General features: G+C 42.0%; 1 pseudogene; it reads right to left on the reverse strand.

Moving 5' to 3' along the window:
• Positions 1 to 3,951: 3,951 nt before the first annotated feature.
• Positions 3,952 to 6,209, reverse strand: LOC116906097 (annotated as a pseudogene).
• Positions 6,210 to 6,591: the final 382 nt, after the last annotated feature.

The raw sequence follows: 6,591 nt of genomic DNA on the forward strand, positions 1-6,591 counted from the left end.
TAAAGTAAAACGATCTGGAAAGTATTAGTAACAATGACAAGGTTAATCTGGAGCAATGACATGGAAAAACACACTCCTCCATGGTCTATCAATTATTGGGCCACTCAAATATGAACAGTAACTATTGTCATATATAAGGATGACTTGAGGTCAATAACAGTTAAGTACAACTTGAATTGGGGTTAAACAAGAGATGAGCGGTTGCTTTTCAGTAACTAGGAGTAGGGGTATAATGTTCCCCCAAACAATATGGTCACTGGGACCTGTTCTCTATAGAGCCTTCGTACATTATTCTCTGTGGTTTTCACTCAGTCAGAAGGGATATTTTTTCCCTTTAGGATTGCAAGATATCTACAGTTCAATGGGTCCATTCTAGTTAAGAAAATGCTGGAAAGAAGAAAGTGTGCCTCCTTCTTAATCATCTACTGATAGAGACATGATGAGGTTCCAAGAAATGTTCCAAATGCTCTTGGCTATTTACTTGGATCAGGTTGGACATCATACCTATTCCAAAAGCAACAGCTGGTAACAGCAGTAGGTTATCTTTGTGGGTCAGGTTTTGTGATTCTAAACTCTAGCATCAAAGGGAAGTTTAAAACTAAAAACACTTTACCAGATACTAACTTAATGAGAATTTCTAGTTATTGTTGAGGCTGTTCCACTGTATGAATGCCTGGATGTTATTATAAAATATTATAACGTTTAAAATGAGGGACTTGCTTATACAGCTGAGGCAGACTGGTGTATTGGCTAATTGTATTCCAGCTTGATACTAGCTAGAGTCATTTTGGAAGAGAGAACTTCTACTGAGAAAATGTTCCCATTTCTCAGTATGCCTGTTGATGCATTTTCTTGCTTTATGATTGATATGTGAGGTCTCAGATCTTTATGGTCAGTACAACTTCTAGGATGGTGGCCCTGGGTGCTAGAAAAAGGTAGGCTGTGCAAGACATGATGTACAAGTCAAGAGCAATATTCTTCCATGTTCTGCGCATCAGTTCCTGCCTCCGGTTTCTTGTCCTGAGTTCCTTTTCTGAATTCCATGGATGATGCACTCAAATTTGACTATAAGGTCAAATACACCCTTTCTTCAAGTTGCTTTTAGCTGTAATGTTTTCTCATAGCAATAGAAATACTAAGACAATTGGCAGCCATGAGTGACATAGATGCCTCTCCGTGCAGAAGGAAGCTTTTTGTCACCTCAGCTGTGAACGAGAGGAGGAAGTCCCTCATTAACATTCATTCTTTCAGTCAGCTTCCCTTGTGAATATCAGTGTGTGTCTGTGGCAGCCCATCAGAGTTAGAATCTGTGAACTGTGGAGATGATTGGATTGAGGAAGAATTAAATCCAGGTCTTTGCTGGTCTTAGCAAAGAATGCTAAATTGAACCAATCAGTCAAGAATGTCCCTATCAGATTTCCCAGACTCCATGCTCTCTTCCAATGTGGTCTGTTTTATTATTTAGTGCAGCTTTCCCTAGCATTTTAGACTCTGCCGTCAGTTACCCACTCTCTTCAGTACTCTTTTTTTTTTTTTTTTTTTATTATTAACTTGAGTATTTCTTATATACATTTCGAAAGTGTTATTCCCTTTCCCGGTTTCCGCAAACATCCCCCTCCCCCTCCCCTTCCTTATGGGTGTTCCCTCCCAACCCTCCCCCATTGCTGCCCTCTCCCCAACAGTCTAGTACTCTTAATCATGATGCAGGGCTACCATACTTAAGGTTAGATGGCTGAAAAAAGGGCAAACCTGAAGCTAATTTTCTAACTCTTCTACCTTGTGGCAACTTATCTTCAAAACTGGTATGTTAACTTTTTGTCAGAGATACTAAAAATGTCGAATTGGTTTATGAATGATAGGCATTTGCTCCCTGTAAGAGCTTATAAAATCAGCTGATGGCTTGTTTTATCTTACAAATACAGATCTGTGTTTGTAGGTGTTGGTTAAGTCATTACTAGCACCGAGATGGTGAACACAGTTACACATTCTTTCTGTCACCTCTGCTCTGTCAGAACCCCCTGACACTTCTATTGTTTGTGAGCCTTTTCTTTTTTTTATAGCACCTTTGTTTATATCTACATTGTCTTTAATATATCCATAAATAATTAAAACTATTTAAATTGTGAAAGGCTCCTTGTCCTAAATTAGTTAACAAATTTTATTTTACTTTAAAATTTTCTTTGTTCTTGATAATGCCATATAAATGTACACTGAGCTATCATATTTCTTCCCGTTTCCTTCTTCCAGTGCCCCCAGTGTTGAGAAGATTCAACAAGACCCTCTTCTAATTTTATGTCTACATAATGTACTGAGTTCACTTAGTGCTAAGCGTGTGTGTATTGGTGTGGAGCCTTCCAGAGGAGTGTGGTAACCCTGCCAATGACCACACCACCAAAGAAGAGTGGTTTCCCTGCCCCCAATAAATATAAACTACCAATAGGTCCTTAGAAAGGAGTATGTCAGAAGATCATGTATAGCACTGTCTTAGTGCTCTATTGCTGTGAGGAGATATCATGACCAAGACAGCTCTTATAAAGGAAACATTTTTTTTTCAATAGATATACACAGAAGCATTTTTATTAAATAGATACACATGTGCAGTTTCCTTTTACAGTATTCATCTAAATAGAGAGCAGCCAACAGGTAGGGATCTGCCAAAACACAGAAAGGGGGTGGTTCTTAGCCCTTCATTTCTTAGATCTGCCAAGCTAGCACTTGATTCTCAGTGGGAGCTGGAGTCACGGTTACTTTAGTGCCAGCACAGCAGGGCTAGAGACACCAGGACGGTTGATAGACCTTGGATTTGGTGTATATGAGAGCTTCAGGAAGTAATCAGAAAGTAGGTTGGTGATCTGAATAAAGAAGACTGCCCGTACTGAAGTCTCACCTAATCATATGAAGGCCTAGATGCTACACCAACACCAACACCAACACCAACACCAACACCAACACCAACACCAACACCAACACCAACACCAGCAACAAAAACAAAACAAACAAAAAAACACAGCAACAACAGAAATGGTGGGTTTTCCCTCTCGGCTGTGACGTCCATCCTTTCACACACTCGGACACTAGTGTTTTGGGTTTTTGGGCCTCTGGACTCAGCACAACACTCATACAATAACGCCCTGTGCCCATAGGAACGTCCGATCCTGACCTCTGGTCCTCACCTTGCAGACAGCACAAAGTGGACCTTTTCTGCCTTCATAATTTTGTGAGCTTGTCATAAAGGAAACATTTAATTGGGAGCTTGCTTACAGTTTCAGAGGGCTCCTGCCTGGGAGCAGCTGGAAGTCATGGTGTTGCAGTGATCTACCACAGTAGACTGCACCTCACTCTTCCTCTCCATGAAATCTGGCCACTAGGAAGTTTTGTGGCTGGTTTTTGATTGGTCTTACCATTCTGCAGGCAGTGTGTTTGCTATCTGCAGCAATCGGGTCTTATGAGTTAGTTATGGTGGGTAATCCAGCACAATGGCAATTGCTTGTGTTGTTTTGGAGACCAATGGAGGCTTCCTGACCAATCACTTTTAGGGAGGTATCCCATGCATTGTACTGCAATTTTCATTTAATAACCCATGTGGTCTAAGTGAGATGGTCCACCATACAGGTTAATTGTATTGAAACTTCTTTTGCGTGTGTGTGTGTGTGTGTGTGTGTGTGTGTGTGTGTCTTAATGTTACGGTTTTTATTATTTTATCTGTATACCCTCAACTGTTACCAGAGCTCCTATTTTTTTTGACAAATATTTGCTTAGATCAAATTACTGGAGGAAATGTCCATTCACTTCTCCGAGTCACATTTGCTTGCAACAGTTTGTTCCTGGTTCAGCGTGGGGATTTAAACACAGCCTTGCCCACACCATGATGTTAGGCAGGCTGGGATTAAAGGGGACTGCAGGAGTGAGGTATGCATCTGCAAAGAGGAAGCCTCATGAGCTGATTCAGCTTCAGTATTCTGAGTCATAGGGATTTTCCTCTATGTTTCTGTCCCAGGCAGCAGGCAGCCCCTCCAGTTTCTGTTGAAGCACAGGATAGTGGTCATCTCCTCTTGCTCAACTGGAAGTCAAAGACCTGAATATTCTCTTGTATATGAGCTGGTGTCATGAGATCTGGAGATCAGTGCCATGTTCCTCTGGATGTGGAACCGAATCAGAACCTGGGATATGGTTTTCTTGTGCTTGGCGGCAATCTCTTTAATCTTGGGGTCCTCTAATAGCGAAGGGTCCTCTGGCTTGGCGCTAGGCCTGTCTGGGGAGCCCAGGGAACTGTATGCTGTGACTGTGATGCCCTTGGAGGGACAGTATTGGATCAGTTTTTCCTGGGTGAGGTTAGGGTGGCGCTCAACCTGGTTGGTCACTGGCTTATGTTTCAGTCCAGGATTGTTCAGGAGCCTTTCGATCTGGAAGTGATTGAAGTTGGAGACGCCCAGAGCTTTCACCAGTCCCTGGTCCACCAGTTCCTTCATGCCCTCCCAGGCTTCCAAGAACGTTGTTTTATTGTTAAGGGTATTGCCTTGATCCTCTTTGGGGAATAACTCCTTCCTCAGCTGAAGTCTCTGTGGCCAGTGAATAAGATAGAGGTCCAAATAGTCGAGCTTGAGATCCATGAGGGTCTTCTGAAAGGCTTCCTTTAGCAGTTTTTTTCTCAAAGCATGTGAGCCACAACTTGCTGACAATGAAGAGGCCCTCCAAACTTCTTTTAAAGGTTGTCTTTCCAAGTTTAGTTATGAGTGGGTTTCCTTATGGCTTTTTCATAGGTTCTTAGTAGGGTCTAACTCACTCACTAACCTTCCTGTACCCTATTCCCTGGCTCTCATCCTTCACTTACATCCCTAGAGCCCCAGTATTCTCCCCCTCATCTCTCATTTCACATGTATTCTAATATCCATCTCCCCAGTTATTTCTGAATTTGTGTTGTGAGAGAGTAGGCTTCCATGTGGTTTTTCATACACCTTCCCTTTATCTCTTCCCTTCATTGGCTGTGCTTTTCCATACTTCTAAGTCTCTCCCTAATTAAGCCTCTCCATCCCAAGTGCTCACCATCCCATCTCTACTTTCATTTTTATCTGTAATCTATTAGCCAACCTCCCTTACCATACTTCCCACTGGGGCCCTGTGATGTTTTGCATATACTTGGCCGAGGGAGTGGCACTATTAGACAGTGTGGCCTTGTTGGAGGAAGTGTGTCACTGTGGGGATGGGCTTGGAGACCCTCCTCCCAGCTGCCTGAGGATGCCCAGTCTGTTCCTGGCTTCCTTCGGGTGAAGATGTAGAACTCAGCTCCTCCTGCACCATGCCTGCCTGGATGCTACCATGCTCCTGCCTTGATGATAATGGACTGAACCTCTGAACCTGCCAGCCCCAAGTAAATGTTGTCCTGTATAAAACTTACATTGGTCATGGTGTCTGTTCATAGCAATAAGACCATAACTACAACAGCCCCTTTTAAATTTCTGGCTTTGTCTGATGTTCAACACACAGTCTTGAGACCATTCACCAATTTACATGTCATCTTTGTGCAAGGTCTGTGTTAACTTTCTGTTCATTGTTCCAGTTTTGGTATGTGTAGTGTATGAGCACTACACAATATACCATGCAGGAATATATCTGTAGACTTTTTTTCTCTACCTCCATTCTCTTGGTAAGACTTGAACTGGTGATTTACTTCTTTGCCTAATTTTATCTTTAATGAACTCATCTTCTTTCATGTTTTCTTCTTTTTTTTGTGTGTCATGCTTTATTGATTTTTTTCCCTAGATCAAAACTTTTCAGGTGACTTTCCTGTTTTCATGTTAAATTTAATATAAAAGGTTCCGGTGCTAAAACAAAGTTCATTGCATTTTGATCAATACAAACATGAGAGATTCATGTTACAGTTTCAAAATATACCTATATCAACACGAAATTACTATTCTACCAGAAGACCTTTCCTCAGTCCTCTGGGAATGCTGACCTCCTTTTATTCCGTCAACTCCTCCATGCTGTTACTTCCGAGCCTTCCCACAAGTGCCCCACTACCTCCTCATTGTGCTTTCTTTATATGGCTGCTTTCTAACATTCCTTTCTCACTCTAGCTTCTGCTTCCCAGGCTTCGTGTCATGACTTCTCACATCTGAGTGTGGCATCCTTCTGGTTTCTCACTCTGCCCCACTGGACATAGTGTGATTATACCACGTGAAGATGTAGGACTCTCCTTTGTACCCCATGCTCTGAAAGAACACACGTGTGGCCCAGATTATAGCATAGTGAAGGTACAGCCCCACATTAAAGAAAATCTCAGTCCTCATAACTATATGAAAGTCGAAGGCCTTTGAGAGTCAAAGAAAATGAGCATGCATTTTCAGCACATTTAGTGTTTATGGACTTATATACGTAACATCCCTGCAAAGGAAATGTACAACCAAACTTATTTAAAAGTGACTTTTCCACAGCATGGACATAACGCATATTTTTAAAGCTCTCGGTACAAGTATGTTTTCTTCACTGTCTCGGGAGGTATTTCTACCCACGTTATGGATTGGATTTCTAGTTTCTCGGACTTTCTGTTTATCCCCAGCATGCCTTTGGGTGCGCTATCATGTGTGTCCC

This window comes from Rattus rattus, chromosome 7, assembly GCF_011064425.1.
Source record: "Rattus rattus isolate New Zealand chromosome 7, Rrattus_CSIRO_v1, whole genome shotgun sequence".
NCBI lineage: Eukaryota > Metazoa > Chordata > Mammalia > Rodentia > Muridae > Rattus > Rattus rattus.